We start from the raw sequence: 21,583 nt of genomic DNA, 5'->3' as shown, positions 1-21,583 counted from the left end.
GGGGAGAAAGTTGCATGTGAAATTGCAATTTTTAAAAGTAGAATTTGTTTAAATGTATATGAAATTTCATTGGATGATAAAACTTCTCCACTTATGTTTTCCCTTCTCTCTCTTCCAGATAGTTTAAAAATAGTTTTTATTTTCCTACTTATTTCTTTCCTTCCTTCCTTCTCTTCTTCATTCTTTCCTTACTTGCTTACTTCCTCCTTTCTTCCTTTGTTTCTTTCGCCCTCCCTTCCTTCCTTTGTTTCTTCCTGTCTTCATCAAAATCACTAGTCACCTTCCATCTGTCACAGTTCTTTCTACCCTACCCCAAGAGAAATAAAAGTTCCTCCATGTAACAATCAAATATAATTAAGCAAAACAAGTACATATATTTTGTTATTGAAGATAAACATCTCAGTCTGTCTCTAGTCCATCACCTCTTTTGGGGATCATAAATGGCATTCGCTGATCAGAAAAAAGTGAGTTTTCATGTGTCCATAGGTTAGAGTGAAAGAGAGAATGTGAAACAGAGGGACTAAGAGACAGAAACAGTGAGACAGAGAGAGGGAGGGAGATTTCTATATTGTTACTGGAGAAGTGTGTTCCATGGGCAAACTTTTTTAGCTGGTTGAGTGTGAGTTTGAAGGCAAAATAAGAAGAGATAGTACAGGAAGAAGGACAAGTGCTTATGGCATAGAGATGAAGTGATTTCTTCTGGTTTGGGGCAGGATTTCTTAACAGAAGTACAAATTAGTATGAAGTGTGGGTGCTACAAAGACTTTCATCATAAAATATTGGAAAAAAAATAATAAAACATTTCTTCGAGTAGTTCTTTGGGATAAAGGTTCCTGTGATCTGAGTCTAAGTCTTGATAGGACCTTATTTTAGTCAAAGTTCTCCCAGGCTGGGTAAGCTGTTCAAAGTAGGCCCTTGAGCTCATGATACCTTTTCTAGTGCTCTGTTTTTGCCCTGCCTTTGGTTCCCAACTACTAGCTGAGCTATCTCCAGTTCTGGCCAGATTTGATGGTCCCTGCAAATGTAATTATGGTTCTTGAGGGCACAGCTTCTCCCTCTCTCTTAGTATCCTCAGAGTACAGCTCAGTGGTTTTCACATTGCAAGTTCTCATTCAATATTTTCTGGATCTTATTGTACCTTAAGCCTGGGGCAAAGAACAAGAAATGGATGTGGTTTGGTATGTTTAGAACAAACAAGTGGATAGAACTAATTTTTTTTTTTTTGCTCCCAATTCCAGATTTGCACCCCCCCCCCTTCTTTCTATCTAGAATCCAGGTAAGTCCATAAATATTTATCTTTGATACTCTACCCTCACAGCAGGTGCTGCTCACTGCACATGGATTGCCTGGATGAATTTCCAGAAGAAAAAGCCAAGTGCCATAGAATATGTACAAAATACAAGTTATCCTAAGGTGTAAGAGTAGTAAAAGAGATTAAAAAAAAAAAAAAAAAAAGCAAATACATTGGCAAGGAATTGAACCCCGGGTCTCCCAAATGGGAGGCAAGAATTCTACCAATGAACCACCAATGACTTATAACTTTTCCTAAATAGATATTTCAGTAGTCTCTTTTTGCAAGGAAACTAGCAGAATACCACAGAATAATTTTAAATATTCTATATTGCATATCTCTGATTTACACTAAAGAAGAATTGCACCAGTTAGCTTCTATAGTCTCTGACAATTTAAAACTAATGAACCTCTAGTTCTCTATGCTCTCACTCTTCTTCACTCTTGCCTGCAGAAATGTCTAATACAAAAATTGACTTGGTCCATCTTCAAGAGAGTCGCTTCTAGATATAATCATCTCTAGTTCTTAACTATCAACATTTAATTATATTTCTTTCACATAAGAGTATACTTCAAGAGGAAACCAAGGCTCAACCACTTCAACCTCACAGTTGCAGATCACGCTCTGACCCAGACTCTGGAATCTAGGCAGAAAGAAGATATAGGGGAGTGAAAAAGAAGAGGAAGGTGGAATTCTTTTAAGGTTAGAAACAATTGTAACTCATAACCTAGAGATATTTCAATTTATAGTTTTCTATTCTATTTGTCCTGTATCAAAGGGACACCAGTGAATTTACAACTCTTAACATTCATGGGTAATTAAGACTTATCATTCCACCAAAACTGGCATCTTCAAAGTTCCTAATGATCTCTTAGTTGCCAGATTCCATGAACTTTTCTCAATCTTCTTTCTCCTCAACCTCTCTGCAGCTTTTGTCATTGTTGACAAGCTCTCCTTCATATTCTCTTCTCTTTAGAGTTTTGGGACACCATTCTCTCCTTGTTTATCTCTGTTTATTAGACCAATTCTTTTCTGCTTGCTTTGTTAGATATTCTTCCAGATCAAGCCCTCTAACTGTAAGCATCCCTCAGAGTTCTGTCCTGAATCCTCTTCTCTTCTCTATCTTTACTTCTTCACTTAGTAATTTCATCAGCTCCCTTGGATTTAATTACCACACTTATGCTAATGATGCTCAAATCTACCTATCCAAAAGCTGTCAAGGCCTGCTGATTTCACCTTTGCAAAAATTTCCTGAAGCCCCATTCACTGTTTCTCCCTCTTCCCTTCCCTTTCTTCTCAGTCATTGCCACCACTCTAAGGCAGAGTCCTATCACCTCACACCTTTATTACTGCAGTAACCTGCTGGTACCTCTATCTGCCTCATTTCTCCCCACTTCAATCCATTTTCCATACACTCACTAAAAGTGATTTTGCTAAGACACAAGTCATGTTTCTGGTTCATACACACACACACACACACACACACACACACACACACACACCATAAACCCCAGTGTCTTCTTATTGCCTCAAGGATTAAATACAAAATGTTTGGCTTTTAAAATCCTTCATAATTGATGCTAAGTGAAATGATCAAAACCAAGAGATCATTGTACATGGAAACAGCAAGATTATACAATGATCAAATCTGATGGACGTGGCTCTTCTCAACAATGAGAAGATTCAGGCCAGTTCCAATGATCTTATGGTGAGGAGAGCCAGCTACATCCAGAGAAAGGTCTGAGAACTGAGTGTGGATCAGAACATAGCATTTTCACTTTTTGTTGTTGTTTGCTTACATTTTATTTTCTTTCTCATTTTTTTTCCCTTTTTGATCTAATTTTTCTTGTGCAGCAAGATAATTGTATAAATATGTATGCCTATACTGGATTTACATTTTTTTTTAATCATGTTTGACATATATTGGATTACTTGCCATCTAGGAGAAGGGGTGGGGGGAAGGAGGAAAATTGGAACACAAGGTTTTGCAAGGGTCAATGATGAAAAATTATCCTTGCATATGTTTTGAAAATAAAAAGCTTCAACTAAAAAATAAATTAAAAATTTTTTTAAAAGTCCTTCATAACCTAGCATTCTCCTACTTTTCCAGTCTTTTACTTTACCTTACTCCAGGCCACATAATTTTCTTTTTTTAATAGTATTTTATTTTTTCAAATACATGTAGAGTTAGTTTCCATAATTCATATTTGTAAAACTTTGTGCTCTAAATTTTTCTTCCTTCTTCCTTATCCTCTCCCAAGACAGCAAGCAATCTGATATAGGTTAAATATAGGCAATTCTAAGGAACTTTGTGTATTGCTGATTAACTCTGGGGTTATCAGGGAGAGACTTGACCTTGCTATAAGTCCTTGCATTGGTTTAGCTTTATTTTGATTTTTATTTGGTCTATTTACTTCACATAGGGTTGTTCAAAATTATGGTGCTAAGACCTTCCAGAGGCAGGTAATTCAAAGATTTGAATAGTTACAAGAGAAAAAGTGGGGAATGTTGTGCCAAAGTTCCCTTTTTAATGTTGTGACCCAGTTTCTCCAATTGTCCTATTTAGTTATTCTGCCTTAGGTTATAACCTTTCCCTCTTAATGTTTGAGATAAAGGTTTTATATTTTTAGGTTATAGACATTCCTTCTTAATGTTTGACAAGATAAAGGTTTATCCATTTTAGATGTCATTGGAATATCAGTAACCTCCCTCACCCTTAGGTTATCCCCATCTAGGTGCCTCCCCCACTATGTCATTGTTCTTGTTATCCTATAAAAGAGCTTGCTGTCCCGATACTCGGGGCTAGACTCTGAGATAATAGTGTCCTCTAGCCCTGGGATCAACCATGGATCCATTGGTCCCAGTATTTCTCTCCATTTAATAAACTACTGAATTGGTCTCTAATATATATATATTCAATTCTTTTAAACATATTTCCATATTTATCATGTTGTGCAAGAAAAATCAGATCAAAAGGGGAGAAAACATGAGAAACAAACAATAAAATCCAAGCATGCAAGCAAACAAACAACAATAAAAGGTGAAAACACTATGCTTTGATCCACAATCACTCTTTATAATTTTCTCTCTGGATCGGGATGGCTCTTTTCATCTTAAGTTTATTGGAAATGCTTTGAATGACTGAATTGTTGAAAATAGCCAAGTCCATCACAATTAATCATCACATAATCTTGTTGTTTCTGTGTAAAATGTTCTCTTGGTTCTACTCACTTCCTTTAGTTCAATTAAAACCCCAACTCTTATAGGAAGTTGTCCCTAATTCCTCTTAATTTCAATGCTTTCCCTCTGCTAGTGAAATTATATTTGTCCCATATATAACTTGTGTGTATGTGTGTGTGTGTGTATGTTTGTATGTATGTATTTGTTTGCATGTTATCTCTCCCATTAGATTGTAAGTTTTTTTGAGGGCAGGTGCTTTATTTTGCCTCCTTTTTGTGTTTCCAGTTCTTATCACTAGGCTTGGTCCTTAACAAGTGTTTATTAAAGATTATCTATGCTTATAGTAATGTAAGAAAAAAAAAACAGCAAAAAAAGGCTTGACTATGTAGCAGAATTAAAATCAGGGCACCTTCCCTCCATGTGTCGGTTTGAGGCACTTCTCCACAAGCTGAATTTGTGCCATGGCGCTTTCCATGGGGCTCCTCCCTTTGGCAGCTTATAAGAGCTGATGTAAGAGCTGGATCCTCCTGGTTGCTCTCCAAGGTTCCCAGCGTAGGGAGTCACTTAAAAGTGTATGGCAGCAGGATTGTATTTTGGGACTCAAGAGAGCTCTCCTTTGAACAACTCTCCTTTGGCTCATCCCAGCAGCAGTTAGCCTCAAAACATTACATTACATAATTTGCTCCATCCAACAAAGGCACCTAGCTTAGCTTCCAAACCTGGCTTGATTCCTGGGGTACATCGACTTCTAAAAGGGGGAATCAGGTTTTTTCATACTCCCTGGATCACTATGTGGATGTCCCCCATCAAAGAGCAAAACTGCTGGTGAGGGTGGAGAATCCCAAACAAACCTTAGGTTTGGCTCCTAAGTCTTTCCCAAAAGGGAGTTAGTAATATGCTTTCAGGAAAAGTTACTCAGTTTATAGAGTAGATAGTAGGTGTAAGGCTGCTGTATATTTTCTCCAATAAAAAAAAAAGAACATGAGACACAAACAAAATTGTGCATACTAAAACTCTCTTATACTCTTCCTCTTACATTCTCCATAGAGGTAGGAACCACAACTCAAGGAATTGAATTGAAAATTATTCATGCTTGTAACAATGTTGTACTTATATTCTTCACAGAGGTAGGAAAAAACTTCAGAAAGACTTTGAAGACTGCTGGAAAATGTCATTTTTTATCTCAGACTCTCTTATAGGAGCCACAGCTCAAGGAAAATCCATATTTTGTGGCTGTCCCAGCAGACATAACTGCTGTTACTTATACCTAAAAAGTCACATCTGCACAAGCACCTCCTACTAGACAACCATCAATCAGTTTTCAATGACTCTGGACCTCTGGAGCTCAGGCAGTAGCTTCTGGGTGTAGAATCATTTTCCTCATGATGAATGCTGGGTCACTCATGCTCAGGAAAAGAAATACAAAGCAGAAAAAGCAGCTTGAGATCCAGTATCTCTCTTGGGATCAATATCTCTCAAGTCAGGTAATGATGGACATAACTGCTCCTGCAGAGGAAAAGAGAGAGAGGGAAGAAAACGTTCTGCCTACAGCCCCTCCCACCCAGAGAAATGCAAAGTAGAGTTTACAATGTTTCCAAGTGGGTCAAAAGAGGTGTCAGGCTTACATGAACTGATGCTGAGTGAAATGAGCAGAACCAGGAGATCATTATATACCTCAACAACGATACTGTATGAAGATGTATTCTGATGGAAGTGGATTTCTTCAACAAAGAGAAGATCTAACTCAGTTTCTATTGATCAAGGATGGACAGAAGCAGCTACACCCAAAGAAAGAACACTAGGAAATGAATGTAAACTGCTTGCATTTTTGTTCTTCTTCCCGGGTTATTTATACCTTCTAAATCCAATTCTCCCTGAACAATAAGAGAACTGTTCGGTTCTGCACACATATATTGTAGCTAAGATCTACTGTAACCTATTTAACATGTGTAGGACTGCTTGCCATCGGGGGAGAGGAAAAATCGGAACAGAAGTGAGTGCAAGGGATAATGTTGTAAAAAAAAAATTACCCTGGCATGGCTTCTGGCAATAAAAAGTTATTAAAATAAAATAAAATATACCTGCAAAAAAAAAAGGGGGGGGGTATCAGGAAGGAGAACTAGAGGAAAAGTTATTTTCCTTTTAAGCCTTCTAAGTGAGTGGTTCTTCCTGTTCAGTTGCCAATTATCTTTCAAAAAAGCATTTATTGACAGAGACCACCTGGAGTCTTTGAGTATGCCTTCAAGCAAAGGTCCAGAACTGTGAGTACTTTGTCAACAAAGTGGCCAAACTTATCCTCAGTCTTATAACTTCCCTCCTCAAAACTCTTCAGTGTCTCTGGCAAAGTTCTCTATTGCCCACAAAACTTTCAGTTTAGCTTTTAAAGCTCCCCATAGCCTGAGCCCCATCTATCTTTCCAATCATATTTAATTACCTCCTTCTTCCCTTGTTCTTTTCTCAGTCCATCTGTCCTTCTAGGTTCCATGTACACAACAGACCACCTCTGATCTTTGTGCAATGGCATAAATGGTACTCTTGGGTTACAGTGTAATCCCTCCCCACCTAGACATTCCATTTTCCATTTGGCCCTTCAGGTTAAGAGGCACACAGCATGTCTTCCTTACTAGGACCACCAGACAAGAAACAAGACTGGAGCTGTTCCCCCATGGGAGTCTTTTGTCAATCCCACAGTTCAGCAGTCAACCAGGAAGGGCTCTTCTTCATAGAGAGGTAAGTTGAATGGAAATAGAATATCTGTTCATGCTAAGAAGTGGAGGCCCAGACCCCCTTATTCCATGTCGTCTCCAGGAATTTCCAGAAGGATCCGACACACATGTTCCCAGGTCAGATCCTTGTGGCCTAAATAGCTGCATTATATATACAAGATAACAAGGGGGTAAGAAATGAGGATTGAGGACTGGGATGGCCAGTCTTTGAGCCATACATCTCTGCCTGCTTCCATTTTAACCCCATGGAAACTTTAGGGAGCCATATTCAGGTCACGGGGAAATGGAAGTATTGGTGACAAGAGAGACCAGTTGGGAACTGAGTTTGCATAGAAATGAAATGAACTAGCCTTTCCCTTTTCTCCATCCTTTTTCTTTGGTTTCTCTGGGGTCCTCAAAATACAGCCCGCGGGCCAGATGCGGCAACTGAGGACAATTATCCCCCTCACCCAGGGCTATGAAGTTTCTTTATTTAAAGGCCCATAAAACAAAGTTTTTGTTTTTATTATAGTCCGGCCCTCCAACAGTCTGAGGGACAGTGAACTGGCCCCCTATTTAAAAAGTTTGAGGCCCCCCTGCCACTCGCATCCAGATTTCATACTCTTTTGTATTTTAATTTTTGTTCTAACATGCTTTGCTCTGCAAGGAATGAGAAAGAGCAGAGTTGGGAGATCAGATGGAGAGAGAGTTCCATTCTTCCTCCAGTCTATTTCACTGGTTGCCATTTTTCTTTTCCTCAGTGAGAAACACTCAGTCATGCTCTCACCTAGGAGGCCTAGTGTGCATCTTTACTGTTTCTAAAAAATATATATCTTCATGATATGTAACCCAGAGGGAGAGAAAGAGAGAGAGAGAGAGGCTTGTGAGGGTGTGGTATTAAGGAAATAACACTTTCCATTCCACATAGTTGTCCATGGATCTCAGAGGACCAATGACCTTAGGAGGGCCAAGTCTTGATTTGCAAATAAATTGGATTGAAGTGAACAAGAGCTGTGCCAGCTCGTCAGCCTGCCTCTCTCCTCCAGACATTTGAGTTCAGTGGCCAGACATGTCAGGAAAAGTGGCGATGGCCCCGATTAAATGGGAAACTTTGGCTTTCCCGCCCCTCCCTCTCCCCCCACCCCCAGTTTGTGTCGTAATTGCCATGGAAAGAAGAAATTTGATTTGTAATTGCTCCTTGGGGCGAGGTTTCACAGTGTACTCTCCATGCTGAACTCCATTCTTGGGAATCGAATTTAGGCTTACAGCTCAGAGCAAAAGGAAGGTGGCAAAAAAGGGAAGCAACGCAGGGCAATCCCAGTCCCAGCCCCTCCCCAAAAAGACAATTTCCTCGGAAGGACGGATTTAAATGATATTAAAAGAGTCCGGGAGGAAAGAGTTCGTCGTCCTCTTCTGTGGCAGGCCGTGATCGTATAGTGGTTAGTACTCTGCGTTGTGGCCGCAGCAACCTCGGTTCGAATCCGAGTCACGGCAGGATGGCGTTGTTTTTTTATCCTTGCCACTGGCCAATAGTTTTCTTGGCCCACTTGTTTCAGGAAAATGAGGATGACTGTGTTTCAGTTTGGGGGTTTCTCCCACTCTTCCTTGAATAGGATTGCCTCATCCTTCCTTAATCGGATTGAGCACTCTCTAAAGATAATTTTTCAAACGTTTCATCCTAGGTAACAAAAGTGGGTTTGAACTGAAGCTTCTTCAGTTAAAAGGCATAATTCTTTTGTCTTGAAATCGCGACTAGTTATTGAAAGATGAGCAGGAGGCATTTCCCTTTCTTTCTAATTGTTATTCAGTCATTTCAGACTTTTCATGACCCTATTTGGGATTTTACTGGCAGAAATAGTGGAATAGTTTGCTATTTTCTTCCCCAGTTTATTTGATGGGGATAAGGAAACTGAGGTAGAGTTCAGCTGTTATTTCTTCTTCGTTTACAAAGATTATCAGGAAGGTGATAAAATGACATGCAAGTGAATTGCAATTAAGTGAGAAAGGCCTATACAAAGTCAACAATCTCACTTTTTCCTAGGTCCAGTGGCAAGATACAGATCAGGACCGCTCAACAGTGGGACATCTTGGCCTTTTTTTGGCTAAAGTCTTTTACAAGTGTCAGTTTGACTGAAGCAATGCCCAGTCATCAATTTAGGCTAAATAAAAATTGAGGCAAAGAATGTCTTATTTTACCTAGTCAAAAAAAATAAATAAAATCATTTTGGGAAAGGAAGACCCTCAGGATTTCTGACCAAAACAGAAACAATTGCTATTTTCATTCATTCTGAATTAATAGAGCCCAAACACTGACCACCTGAGTCTTGACCTGTTGTTGACCAATCAATGAAAGTCAGAGTGATTTGAATTTGAGAGATGGTGCTTAAGAAAGAAGTCTAGCTCCTAAACCCCAAGATATCTTAGGAGGTTTCAGTGATCCACCCAAAATTTACATTTCTTTGGACAGAGTATCTATATGCAAAGGTGTGATAACCTATGAAGGGAGAAAAGGAACGAAGGATGGAAACAAGGAAGAGAAAGAAGGAGGGAGTTAGGGAGGGAGGGAGGTAGGGAGGGAGGGAGGGAGAGAGGGAGGGGAGAAGAAAAGGAGGGAGGGAGGGAGGGAAAACAAAGAGGTATACTGCCCAACTGACCAGTTCTAATTGGGGCCCCAGTGAGGCAGCTGTACTTAGAGGCTGTTGTTTGTCCTTTGCTTGAAAAGGACCATGACATCAATTAGGTCATGCTGACAGGAGCTCTGAAGCTACATTTGAACTCAGATCTTCCTGACTTCAGGTCTGGCACTGTCTTTACTTTGCCACTTAAGTTCCCACTTTCTAATGGGCACTTGAGACCTAGTAAAACTATATGATTCACTATATCTTCTGCTTCCCAGCTGGAGATGTACATTTCCATCTCCACATCTCTCTTTCAGTACAAACAACTCTTTCCTGATCACTGTTTGACTTCACCCCATTCCCTCAATATTCCAAGTCTCCCCAGGATCTTATCCCACTACCTGAAACATTCTTGCCTGCTCCTTAGCACATTAGAAAAATAAAGTCCTCTTTTCTCCAGTCTCTCAAAACCCAGTTCTTCTTTTGGGGTTAAGGGAAACATGTAGAAAATAAATATTTATTCATGAATTTTATTGTGTAGTAGTAAAAGGGGTTTTTAATTCTTAAAAATTAATGTATAACTTTTGCTTTTCTATAGGTTTCTTTTCTAAATATATTCCCTCCCTTCCTCAATCCAGAAAGCCTTCACAAGATAAAATTTTTTAAAAAATACAAATAAAGAGGCAAGAAAGTATTTCAGCAAAACAACCTAATTTCACTTTTATGTTTAGTCCTCTTCGTCTTCCAAGTAAGAGAGGTACATTCTCATACTCTTCAATTCCAATATCATTCATTATAATTATACAATGATGTTATTTTTCCTTCCATTTATACTGCTCAGGTCATTGTGTATATTGTTTATCTTTTTCTACTCACTTCACTTTGCATCAGTTCATAGGTCTTCCCTCTGTCTTCTCCTGTTTGTTTCCAGTACATAATATCACTGGATGCACATTGAGCTTTAACTGTTAGTTTTGTGGATTTAGGAATGTCATAGAGATAGATAAACCTTCTTTCTTTCTTTCTATTTCTTTTTTTCCTTTCTCTTATTAAATCTTTTTATTTTTCAAAACATAATTGTGCAATATTAGCTCTTGCAAAACCTTGTGTTCTAGTTCCCCCCGTTGTCCCACCCCCTTTCCCTAGATGGCAAGTAGTTCAATATATGTTAAACATGGTAGAAATATATGTTAAACCCAATATATGCATATTTATTTATACAATTATCTTGCTGTACAAGAAAAATCAAATCAAGCCAGGAAAAAATGATGAAGAAAATAAAATGCAAGCAAACAACAACAAAAGAGTGAGAATGCTATGTTGTGAACCACACTCAGTTATCACAGTCTTCTCTTTGGGTATGGGTGGCTCTTTTGATCACAAGACCATTGGAAATGGTCTGTCTTTCTATTTTTTCACCCACCCCTTTTCAACTCCTTTATGTGTTTTCTTTCATCATTAGACTGTAACTTCCTTGAGGAAAATGACTATCTTGTTTGAAGTGTTTGGCACACTTCCTGACATATATTAAGTGCTCAGTAAAATTAGCTCCATTCATGCCAGTTTAAACAGACAAGTGTTAGGTCCCAAAGCAGAGTTATTCCTTCCTCTCAAAGTTCTAGAGTTTTCTGGAGGAGTTAAGAGTGATTTTCTTATGCCTTTGATGCTGGATCCCACTGAGTGTGCTTTCCAACTCCTCTCCCTCCCACCAAGATTATCAAACTAATATAATTACATCATTGATTACTTAATAATTGCTACTTATCAATAAAAGTCAAATACAAATTAATTTGGTCAGCTAGACAGAACTGCTTTTCTAAAGGACTATTTATTAACAGGTACAATTAGAACAGTAGATAAAGTGTCATCCCAAAAAAAAAAATCTGTGACAGTCTCATAGCAGTAAAAAAAAAAAAATCCAGAAAAACAAACAAAGCCTAGAAGACATAAGTGGAAAAGGAATGACTCAATTCCAGATTGCTAGAAGTCTTTTTCTCCTATTTATAGGGTGCTTGTAAAGTTCCCTTTATACATATTGTAGTTTCTTTGGTGAACTCCTTGTACAGTTGTGAATCTATTTTCCTCCCCTCCAAATGCAATCCCTCCTCAGCTGTACCAGAGATGTTACTAGGGCGTCCAACATCCTCTAGATCCTTTGAAGATCCTTTTCCAACCCAAGGAGTGGGGGAAAGAAACCTAAATCAAAGCCTCTCTCTTCCCTCTCCTACCACCAACCCCAGGAAGTTCCTCCTTAGAGTGTTTAATGGAAGCACTCTCTCTTTCTTCTCCACTGACTGGAACTCTCAAGTTCCAGCTAAATCTATGCTCTTGTGAAGGATACAAGGGCATTACAAAAAGTCATTTATTCAAATGCAAACCTACTTGGAGAAATTACACAGAATCTGAAGACTATCTAAGATTGTTCATGTAGTATAAAAATCTATGACAGATTAATTGAGCATCTTTTCACTTACCAGTGAATGATTATATATTCAATTACGATTGATAATTATATATTCAATTATCCCAGTCTACCATTCTCCCACCAGATCTGATATTTATTGTCTTCAGCAAATTAATTTACTGAAGTGTTAGGCAAAACCCATAGTCCTAAATCTTAAATAACTCTGTAGTGAATGGGACATCTCTTTTTTGAGCCTTCTCGAATACTTGCCCTAAAAAAAAAAAATCTTGGGAAAGGTCCAAGTGGCCCCTATTGGCAATTAAACGTGATAATTCACATTATTGAGTAGTTTCACACACATGATATAATTTAATAAAGCAATACCATTTTACAAAGTTTTATTAAGTACATTTCTGCCTGTCTTCAAAAGACTTTCCTCAAACCCAAAACAGTAAAGTATAGAAAATGAGTAGCCTTTCACCAATCTATAACCTCCATTCACCCTTAATATCTCTTCAGGAGTAAGATTCCGAGCAATTAAAAATGCGTGAGAAAAAAAACACCTGCTCCAGGTGAGGATCGAACTCACAACCTCGGCATTACTCGCCTTTGTACTGTCGTATAAGTACCGCGCGCTAACCGATTGCGCCACTGGAGCTTCCCAGGCGACGAAAAGCCGAACGAAGGCACATAAATCGGAATCAGAATTCTTTTCTGCCGCTTTAAAGATAGTTTTCATTAAATAGGTTTTAAAGACACTTTCCCTTAAAGGAATATCAGTCTATGAAGATGCCGGGTGCATGTCAAAGTTGAAAAGAGTAGGAGTTAAAGACTAGGGGCGCCCCGGTGAGAAGCAAAGATAACTGCCCGGAGAACCCCATCCTATCACTCAAAAGCCCCTCAGCCAGCAGGAAAAGCTTCCTTTGTCAGGAGCCCGCGTGGATGAGACGCACGCGGCTGGATCAGCTCTGAGAAACATCTTTCCGGAAAGGAGTGTGGCCACTGCGCTCAGACTACCAGCACACGCGCTCTCTGTGTCTGAGCGTTGCCTTAGCAACCTGGGTTGCACGCCAGACACACACTCGGGTCTCCAGGTACAATCACAGCCTCAGAGAGGGACGACCTAAGACACATTCGTGTTGCGCAGGAAATTCATCAGGAAACGACAGGAAAGGAACTCAAGCTCACTGCCCCGGCCCGAATACACAGATACAGTCTATAACCGCACAGCCGAATAACGGTTTCCGAGCCGAGATGGGAGTCAAAGCTTGGGGCTCTGGCTCAGCACACACAGCCAGGAGACACGTCTGTGCCTTTCTGGGAAGAAAACGCGGCCCGAGGCAGGCTAGAGAAAACGACTATTTGACCGTTCAAGTCCTAGCTTTAAATGACATCAACTGCGCTGGGCAGATCACTCTAGCTTTTCCTGATCCAACTGTCTTTCCCAGCAGAGGCAGACCTACATTGGACTGGTCTCAGCGCGCGCACACACACACACACACACACACACACACTCCCTCCACCCCCACCCCTCGCGGTGTCAAGATTCCCAAGAGTTCTCTCTCCCTCTCCTTCTTCTTCTCCCTCTTTCTCTCTCCCTCTTCCCTCTCTTCCCCCCTCGCTCTTCTACCCCCTTCTACTTTTCATACTTTTCAGCTTATTGCCAGAGAGAGATGTACAATTCAGTGATAATCACCTCATCTCAGAGAAATCTTGAGACAGAAAACAAAACAAACTCTTGAGAAGCAAGAATTGGGAAACATTTTTCCCTAACAGAAAAGGAGAGTGCAAAAATCCTGACGGGGGGATGGGGAGGGGGAGAAGGTTAGAAGGCTGGAAAACCAAAAACTCACGAATTCTTTTCTAAGTAACACGAACAGCTCTAGATTCTTATTCGGTTTGACTTTTGCATAGTTGAGTTGTATTCTCTTCTTCAAAAAAAAAAAAAAAAAAAAAAATCATCTCATCCTTTACTTCCTAACCAGTTCTTACAGTGTCATCAATGAAAATGCTAGGGAGGTGGTATGGGTCCCTCCTTGATAGCAGTCCCTTGACAAGAGTCTCCACTTCAACGGGTTAGACTCAGACTATTCCATTTACTCTTATGTGATTCCCACACATACATCTGACTGCCCACTTCTTGGTCTGGCCTTTGATCCACATTTGCTCTTTAGAGTCCCACTTCTCTCAGACTGGATAAAAACTATCAGTAAGAGTTGCAAAGCAATCTAGGAACTCAAACTAATGAAATCCTGCATCTTAGTGGATATAGGTCTTCAAAAACATCCTGTTAGAGACAAAGTGCTCGTAAAATGAATTATGAAGAAATCCTTAAAACTTGCAACAGTATTCCACCACACTTGGTATATTCTTTGGGGGAGAAAAAGACAATTTTAGAGAAAGTACTGAAAAGGTATTTCACTTTCATATTTGAAGTGTGATGCCTGTGGTGACATAAATCTAGGTCTGTTGGCAAATCAGGGGGACTTAGGTTTTAGTCATTTCACCTACAACATCTTCCTAGCGGTGATCACCTCTTAAAGAAATTGATGAGGCATTTCCTGTTTTATTTCCTACAGATGCTCTGCTTGATTTTTTAAGTTATTATGCTTTCCAACCATCCCCAGGATAAGCTCATCAGCAGAAATTTCATCAACCTGGGGATTGGTTCAGCTTTAGTACTCTATACCTCAGTTAGTGGTTGTAGTTGCCTTAGTTGCCTCTCCCCTGTGATTTGGTCATCTGGAAACTGGAGCAAAAATTGTTTTAAAACTTTTTTTTTTTAACCAAAACTATTAACCAAATATCCAGCCTAGTCTACATTTCCCATCAGATGCTCTATTAAGTTTCCTCGCTATTAACATCATGTCCTTGCCACCGGTATCCTCTTGCACTCTCTCCCAGCACCTGCTTTTAGTTTCCTTTTGGGGGATAGTTTCTCCCCTTTAGAATGTAAGCTCCTTGAGGGCAGGGACTCTTTTTTTTCTTATTTATAGCCCCATTTCTTAGTATAGGGCCTGGCACATAGTAGAATTCACCCCTGTCCAATAACCTGATATTTACATTGTAGGCTAATTGGAAAAGGAAGTGTTGACACCTTTCTCCACTCATCAATCTCTTTCTCTACTATCACCATTTCCATATTGCACAGGAAATCTCAAACACTCTCTTCAAATTTATACTAGGTAAAGTCTAGATAGAGTTAGCAGAGAACCAATATCTCTACTAAGACCCCTTCCAAAAAATGTTGAAATCAAGAAACACAAAGTTTACCAAAGAGATGCTTGCCCGCTATGGTCTTTCCCTCTGCATACATACAATAGTGTGGGAGAGAGAGAACAACAGAATCAGTTAAACATTTATCAAGTACCATGTCCATATCAAAGCATATCAAGCAACATATACTAAGCACTGGGGATATGAAAGGATGCAGAAGAGATCAGAGATACTTAAAGGTAAGGAAGCAGCTAGTGATAGTAGGAACTATACAAAGCTACAATGCTCATCCTCTTACTGTTTAAAACAGGGAGGGAGGGAGGGAGGGAGGAAAAAGTACCTACACTACTCTAATTATCTAATTCATTTCCATTCCTCCCCCCTTCCCCAATGTGAGATAATGTCCCTTTAAGTTACTAATTTCCTTTCATTAGAGTTTTAAGAAATTAATTACCATATTGATATGACAAGCTGTAGAATTTGAGTGATTTGGATGCCACAAATAACTTTTTGTAATTAATTATAAGACAAATATCTATTTAATCACAGAAAATGAGAATTTTATTACTAGTTATGATCTAAGGTTAAACCATTCTGAGAGAGGGCCCAAATTTTAGACTCAAAAAGATAAAAGAAGAGAAAGGTAGAAGAACAGATTTCACAATTATATCAGTTAAATTTGAGGCTGGACAGGATGGATATTACAGTTGTTGAGAAATAATTGAAAGTAAGGGGACTTCAAAACAGAGAAGTCACTTATCATATTAATCAGTTTGTCTGAGATCATCAAATCAAGTGAAGTTTTAGTCAAGCAGAGCATGGATCATCTCAGCTTAACAGTGGAACTATTTCTTCAACATAGAAACTATCTACATCAAGGAATTTTATGGTCTGTTCAAGAAAGAACAATGAGGTTTATAGTGCTAGACTTGTTAGTTACCCCTAACACATAGGTTTTCCTAATTCATGAGCTCTCTTGGCATATTTCTGTGTATACCAAGTCCCACTCCCCACCCCACTTTCCCACAGACTGATACTAGGGGGCATTACTGTGACTGGTTTTGAGTAAATGAAAGAACATGGGAGAGCATCCCAAAGTGAAGTAGAAAAAAGGGCATGTATTCCCCGTCATTAGTAAGTTATATCTAGGACCATGGGAGAGTTTGAGTGTAACCATGTGTAATGATCCTTCTCTGAGAAATTAGACCTTTCAATGTGAGAGTAGAACAGAACGTTATAGTGTGAAGTCACTTTAATGGGGAAGAACCAGGTGCTTTAGAGTAATAGATGTCTGAAGTCCCAATTTCCATCTTGATGCCTCAGGATCCCTTACCACACTCCCCCCACCGAGGTACTTAGCACTCTATGGCTACAGGCCATATAAGGAGGAGAAGGGGTACCAGAATCTGGGTGCCCTCAGTTCCCATCCTTATTTGCCCTATTAGCCTTCTGAATCCTGCCTCCACATCTAGGCACAGTGAAAACAGAATTCATTATCTTTCCTTTTATCTTCCAAACTTCCCTATTATAGTTTCTGGAACTGCTATCATCCTAGTTGCCCAACCTCCCAACTTGGTGTTAGCCAAGACCCCTTACCCTAATTAACTTCATATATCCAATATAATGACAAATCTTATCATTTCTATGTCCTCTTTCATAGAAGTCCTCTCCACTTGCCCCCTAGTTCAGGTCTTCATCACCTCTCATCTGCAAAACAGCAATCTCTGTTTAATCCATTCACATGCTTCGTCTCCCCTCAATCCAATTGCCACTCCACTCAACTGCCAAAGTGCTAAACCCTAAACTGCTGATCTGATCATATCATCCTTCTATTCAATCAACTCCAGAAATTCCTAGTTACCTCTAGGATAAAATACAAGATCCTATCTTTGGCATTTAAAGCTTTTTATATTTTGTTCCTCCCTTCCTTTCCCCGTCCCCCACTGGCTTTCTTACTGTTCCTCAAATTATTCACTCTACTTATTCTATGGTGTCTGCCATAGGTGGAATGTTTCCTTTTTCAATCTCTGCGATTTGTTTTACCTGGCTTTCCTCAGGATTTAGCTCAAATATCAATTTCCTGTAGGATTCTTTTTCTGGTACCCCTTCTCCTCCTTATATTATAGACAATATAGAATTACCTAGGTAATAACATATTGTACCTCATGAGAATATAAACTTGAGCGCAAGAATTTTTTCCTTCTTTTCTTCCTATTCTTACCTATCCTTAGTGTTTAGTACAGTATTGGTACACAGCGCTTAAGATATTTTGGCTCTCACCTGGAAATCTAAGCATACTAATTGTGCCACTACTTAAAGCACTGATAAAATTATTGGTTGAAAACCACGATTTTATTGCAGTCCACTGCAGACCGGCTTCTTTCATTCGATAAATACCTGCGCTCAAAGGCACAATTCAAAGTCCTAGAGAATGTAAGACGTACAATCTTTACATGTGCAAGAAGTACTTTTGCGGCCGGCGGTTAATGAGAACACTCAGTATCGTAAAGTTGGAGTTTTATAAGGGATTTTTTATGACTAAGCTTGAAAGAGTCTTTCTGGGAGAATATTTTCAAGAGCGCTAACACTAGTCTTATGCTTAGAGACCTCCAAAACGTTGTGTCATGGCCCGTACGGGGATCGAACCCGCGACCTTGGCGTTATTAGCACCACGCTCTAACCAACTGAGCTAACCGGCCAACACATAAGAGTCACATCTAACAAATTTATTAAAAGGAAAAACATTTTAGCTGGACCTTTATGACGACGCAGAGTCTTTGTTCTTATAAAACCGGGATAGATCTACGAGAGCAACACCGGATTTCCGCATTCTCTCTCCATCCACTAGGGAATAGAGCTTTACTCGGAATTTACCGCAAAAGGAGATGTCTCTGAGACCCGAAATTTCTCGCTTTCTTACTATTTACTTACCTTTTGTAGGGGATCACAGCTGCTTTTCAGACCCAGTTCCTGACCTGCCTTAGGGAAACAACCATCAGCGGTGTTCTCCATTCATATTTGCACAAAGCGCCACACCAACCCACGCTCTTATCTAGCAGCCACCTTTCCCTGAATACCCGGGACCGACTCTCTCTCCTCCTCTCCCTCCTCCCATCGTTTTCTGTCTGTCTCTGATGAACTCTTTCTGACTGTCTCTCGCCGTCTCTCTCTCTGTGTGTTTCCGTATCTCACTGTCTCTGTGTCTGTCTCTCGCTCGCTCTCTAGCTCTTTTTAACTCTGTCTCTCTTTCCACTAACTCCATCCTCTCTTGAACACTCCAAGTCGGACAAATCACCTCCACCGCCCAACTCAAGCACACTGGGAAGGATCCCGACCAGCTGGGAGTAATTAGGACTTGATTACCCTGGAGCCCTCGAGGCAGGACGCCAGGAACCAGGCCATCTCCAAGCGGAGAAAGGATGCAAGAGTAGGAGACTACTTGGGTTATACTTCTGCCTTTCTCTCGCTTGTTCTCACCTCATTAGCATAGCTTTCTCACCTGATGAGCCACAGAGGGAAGTCCGCTATCTTTTCATTGGACCACTGGTTGCCCCAGCCAACTCCCGAAATTACAGGGGAATTTAATAGAAAAGCTGGGAAAGGGCGAGACAACAAATTTTAAAGTAGAAGGGACCTCGAGATTAGAGAGCTTCTGTGACTTTTGAACAGAAGGGAGCTGGAAAGGAGCGTGGGTTTATAGTAGAAACAGAGGACAAAGATCGAGAAACAGAGACAGTCGAACAGGAAGAGGGAACAGGAAGAGTCTCTGTCTCTTTACCTCTATCTTTCTCTCCCTGTGTCTTCTGTGTGTGTCTCTGCCTCTACCTCTTTCTGTGTCTCTTCTCTCCGTTTCTCTCTATGGGTATTTTGTTCGCTCTCGCATCTTTTTTGTCTGGCTTCATTTTTAATGAGGCAAAACGGCAAGCCCCTCATTAGCCAGGAAAACTTGAAACATACGATCCTGGTATTGCTTCTTTCTCAGGGGTTTCTATTCTTGTGTGCCTTAGGTGAAGTACTGGAAATTGAAGTTTTGTGAGCTCAGAAAGGTCAAGAAAGTTCAGGTTCTAGGGCACCTGTAAGAGTTTGTGGATTGTCAAATCCCTTTAAGATGAAATCCTGGAGCAACCGGCCTGACTCAATCCGTCACTGAATCAATATTAAAACTACTGGCTTCTTGAAACAAAGAAGTGACTTTGTCCTTTGGGTATATCACTTATATGAAGTAAATTTGGTGGAACAAATGTTTTGTAGCATCCAAGTTAAGTTTGAACCCAATTTTCCCAGGAACTTGGGAAAGTGTATATACAGGAGATTGTGCTCCCTGGTATTGGGCAAGTCTATTCTTACTCCGTCCTCTCTGTAACTATCCCTTTATAAAAGGTTACTGATGTGAAATGATTAAATGACACTGCTATACTAATCACTGAGTTTTTTTCTTGATATTAGGAAAATTTTAACAGCCATTTGGTAACTGAACACAGTGGAATGGGCTCCAGGTGATAGCATTTGAAATATATACCATCCCCTCAGAAGCACCCCTTAGCACACTAAGAAGAGTAAGATGTAGCTAGTTATCTTTCGTCTGACAGCACCACTAGTAGAAGTGTTTAAATAAAATAAGATACGAATTGAAACTGTGGTCTGGTTATGAAATCTTATAATGAATAATCTCTTAAAATATTTTAAAAATGCTAAATCAAGTCTAGAGGAATCTGGACCAAGATATGGGAGGCAAACATTTGTTGCAATTACTTCATCTTCCTATCCCAAAAGAAAAAACAAATGGGGCAGATTCCTTTAATACAAAGATGGGCATGGTAGTTTGTCCTTACGGCATGGTAGGTTACTTTTCGTGCAGTTTGTATATGTGTATACATAAAATTTAATATGTATTTATGTGTACATATGCTTATATGTTTCTCTTTTTAGTTCCCTATATCTACAGAGAGAGAGAGAGAGACAGACAGACAGACAGACACAGAGAGACAGAGAGAGAAAGAGAGAGAGGGGTCAGTTCACACTTAGGATGTTTTGAGAGGACTAGCACCTCGGGTATGAAGGTTTGCTGACCCCATTCAGGTTGCTCACCTACCTTTAATGTACACCTGCCACCCAGTTCTCATCAATGGCTCCAAGAAATGGTAGCATGTGCAGTGGCCACATTCTGTCTTAGCAGACAGGCTAAAGTAAGTTGAGAGTATCCAAACCTGTTGGTGAGTTAGAAGGATGTCTCCTCAAGCTTATGAAGCCTTCTTCCGGTGGAATGGGTGGAGGAGGACAATATACTCTAACGGCCACGAAAAAAAAGCTGAAGCAGGGGCTGGAGAGCGCTTGGACATCGAAGAAGTCAAGGTAGTCCATTCCATCTCGCCCCACCAATAATCCTCTTGAATTTCAGCGTATTACTGGACTTCCATGACGAAGAGAGAATGAGGTAGATGACTTTAAGCTTGGCTGCCTCCCATACAGAGATGGATACCACCACCCAACAAAGTGTTATTATTCCTTAGTTATTTTTGCCTGGGTAAGGTGCGGCAAATAAATTTAAAACAACTCTTGTTTCCGCCCGGTTTCGAACCGGGGACCTTTCGCGTGTGAGGCGAACGTGATAACCACTACACTACGGAAACCAGCTGTGAGGAGACATTTTCCCATTTTCCCCTGAAAAATCCACTTACGCAGGAAATGTATATTTTAATGTATAACTGTAACTATGGAAGTTGTGAATAATGAGAAATATATTGTATATTGAACATTGAACTGTACTGGCTCGTCCCACAATTATAACTGTTCCATAGAGACTGAAGCTCCATCTCTGATACAAAGAGTCTCGTTTTGCTCTTACTTGTCCCTCTAACTTTAACTGTTCTGCTCCCTTCTCCATGCCAGTCCAATCCTCCGCTTCTCTGGCGGTTTTCTCTGAAGCTTCTTCCTCAGCCAATTTCCAACAGACATTTCTCAGACCTCCACTCATTACTCTTCATGATCATCCTATTCCCCGATCCTCACAAAAGGGTGCTGGCTTCTCAGCTATGGACTTGCTGACCTCAGGGCAGACAGAGTTTTCCAGGTCACAAAATAGTTGGTTCCCATAGAGGAGCAGAAATCTCATTACCCATCGAGATGGTGCTAGTTCCTATTATTATCTGTCATTTTAGATAAACGTCCT

General features: G+C 40.1%; 4 non-coding genes across 4 annotated transcripts; 1 reads left to right on the top strand and 3 right to left on the bottom strand.

The window, feature by feature from the left end:
• Nucleotides 1-8,598: 8,598 nt before the first annotated feature.
• Nucleotides 8,599-8,670, top strand: TRNAH-GUG. The gene has a single exon. It is a non-coding gene; the product is annotated as a tRNA-His (tRNA).
• A 4,092-nt stretch (nt 8,671-12,762) lies between these two features.
• TRNAI-UAU lies at nt 12,763-12,856 on the bottom strand. The gene is made up of 2 exons: nt 12,819-12,856; nt 12,763-12,798 (listed from the first exon to the last, which is right to left on the bottom strand). It is a non-coding gene; the product is annotated as a tRNA-Ile (tRNA).
• A 5,183-nt stretch (nt 12,857-18,039) lies between these two features.
• Nucleotides 18,040-18,113, bottom strand: TRNAI-AAU. The gene has a single exon. It is a non-coding gene; the product is annotated as a tRNA-Ile (tRNA).
• A 2,858-nt stretch (nt 18,114-20,971) lies between these two features.
• TRNAV-CAC lies at nt 20,972-21,044 on the bottom strand. Its single transcript has one exon. It is a non-coding gene; the product is annotated as a tRNA-Val (tRNA).
• Between the last annotated feature and the right edge of the window lie 539 nt (nt 21,045-21,583).

Source organism: Sarcophilus harrisii, chromosome 4, assembly GCF_902635505.1.
Source record: "Sarcophilus harrisii chromosome 4, mSarHar1.11, whole genome shotgun sequence".
Classification (NCBI taxonomy): domain Eukaryota; kingdom Metazoa; phylum Chordata; class Mammalia; order Dasyuromorphia; family Dasyuridae; genus Sarcophilus; species Sarcophilus harrisii.
The sequence above is the reverse complement of the archived record's forward strand: the minus strand, read 5'-3'. Positions and strand labels throughout refer to the sequence as shown.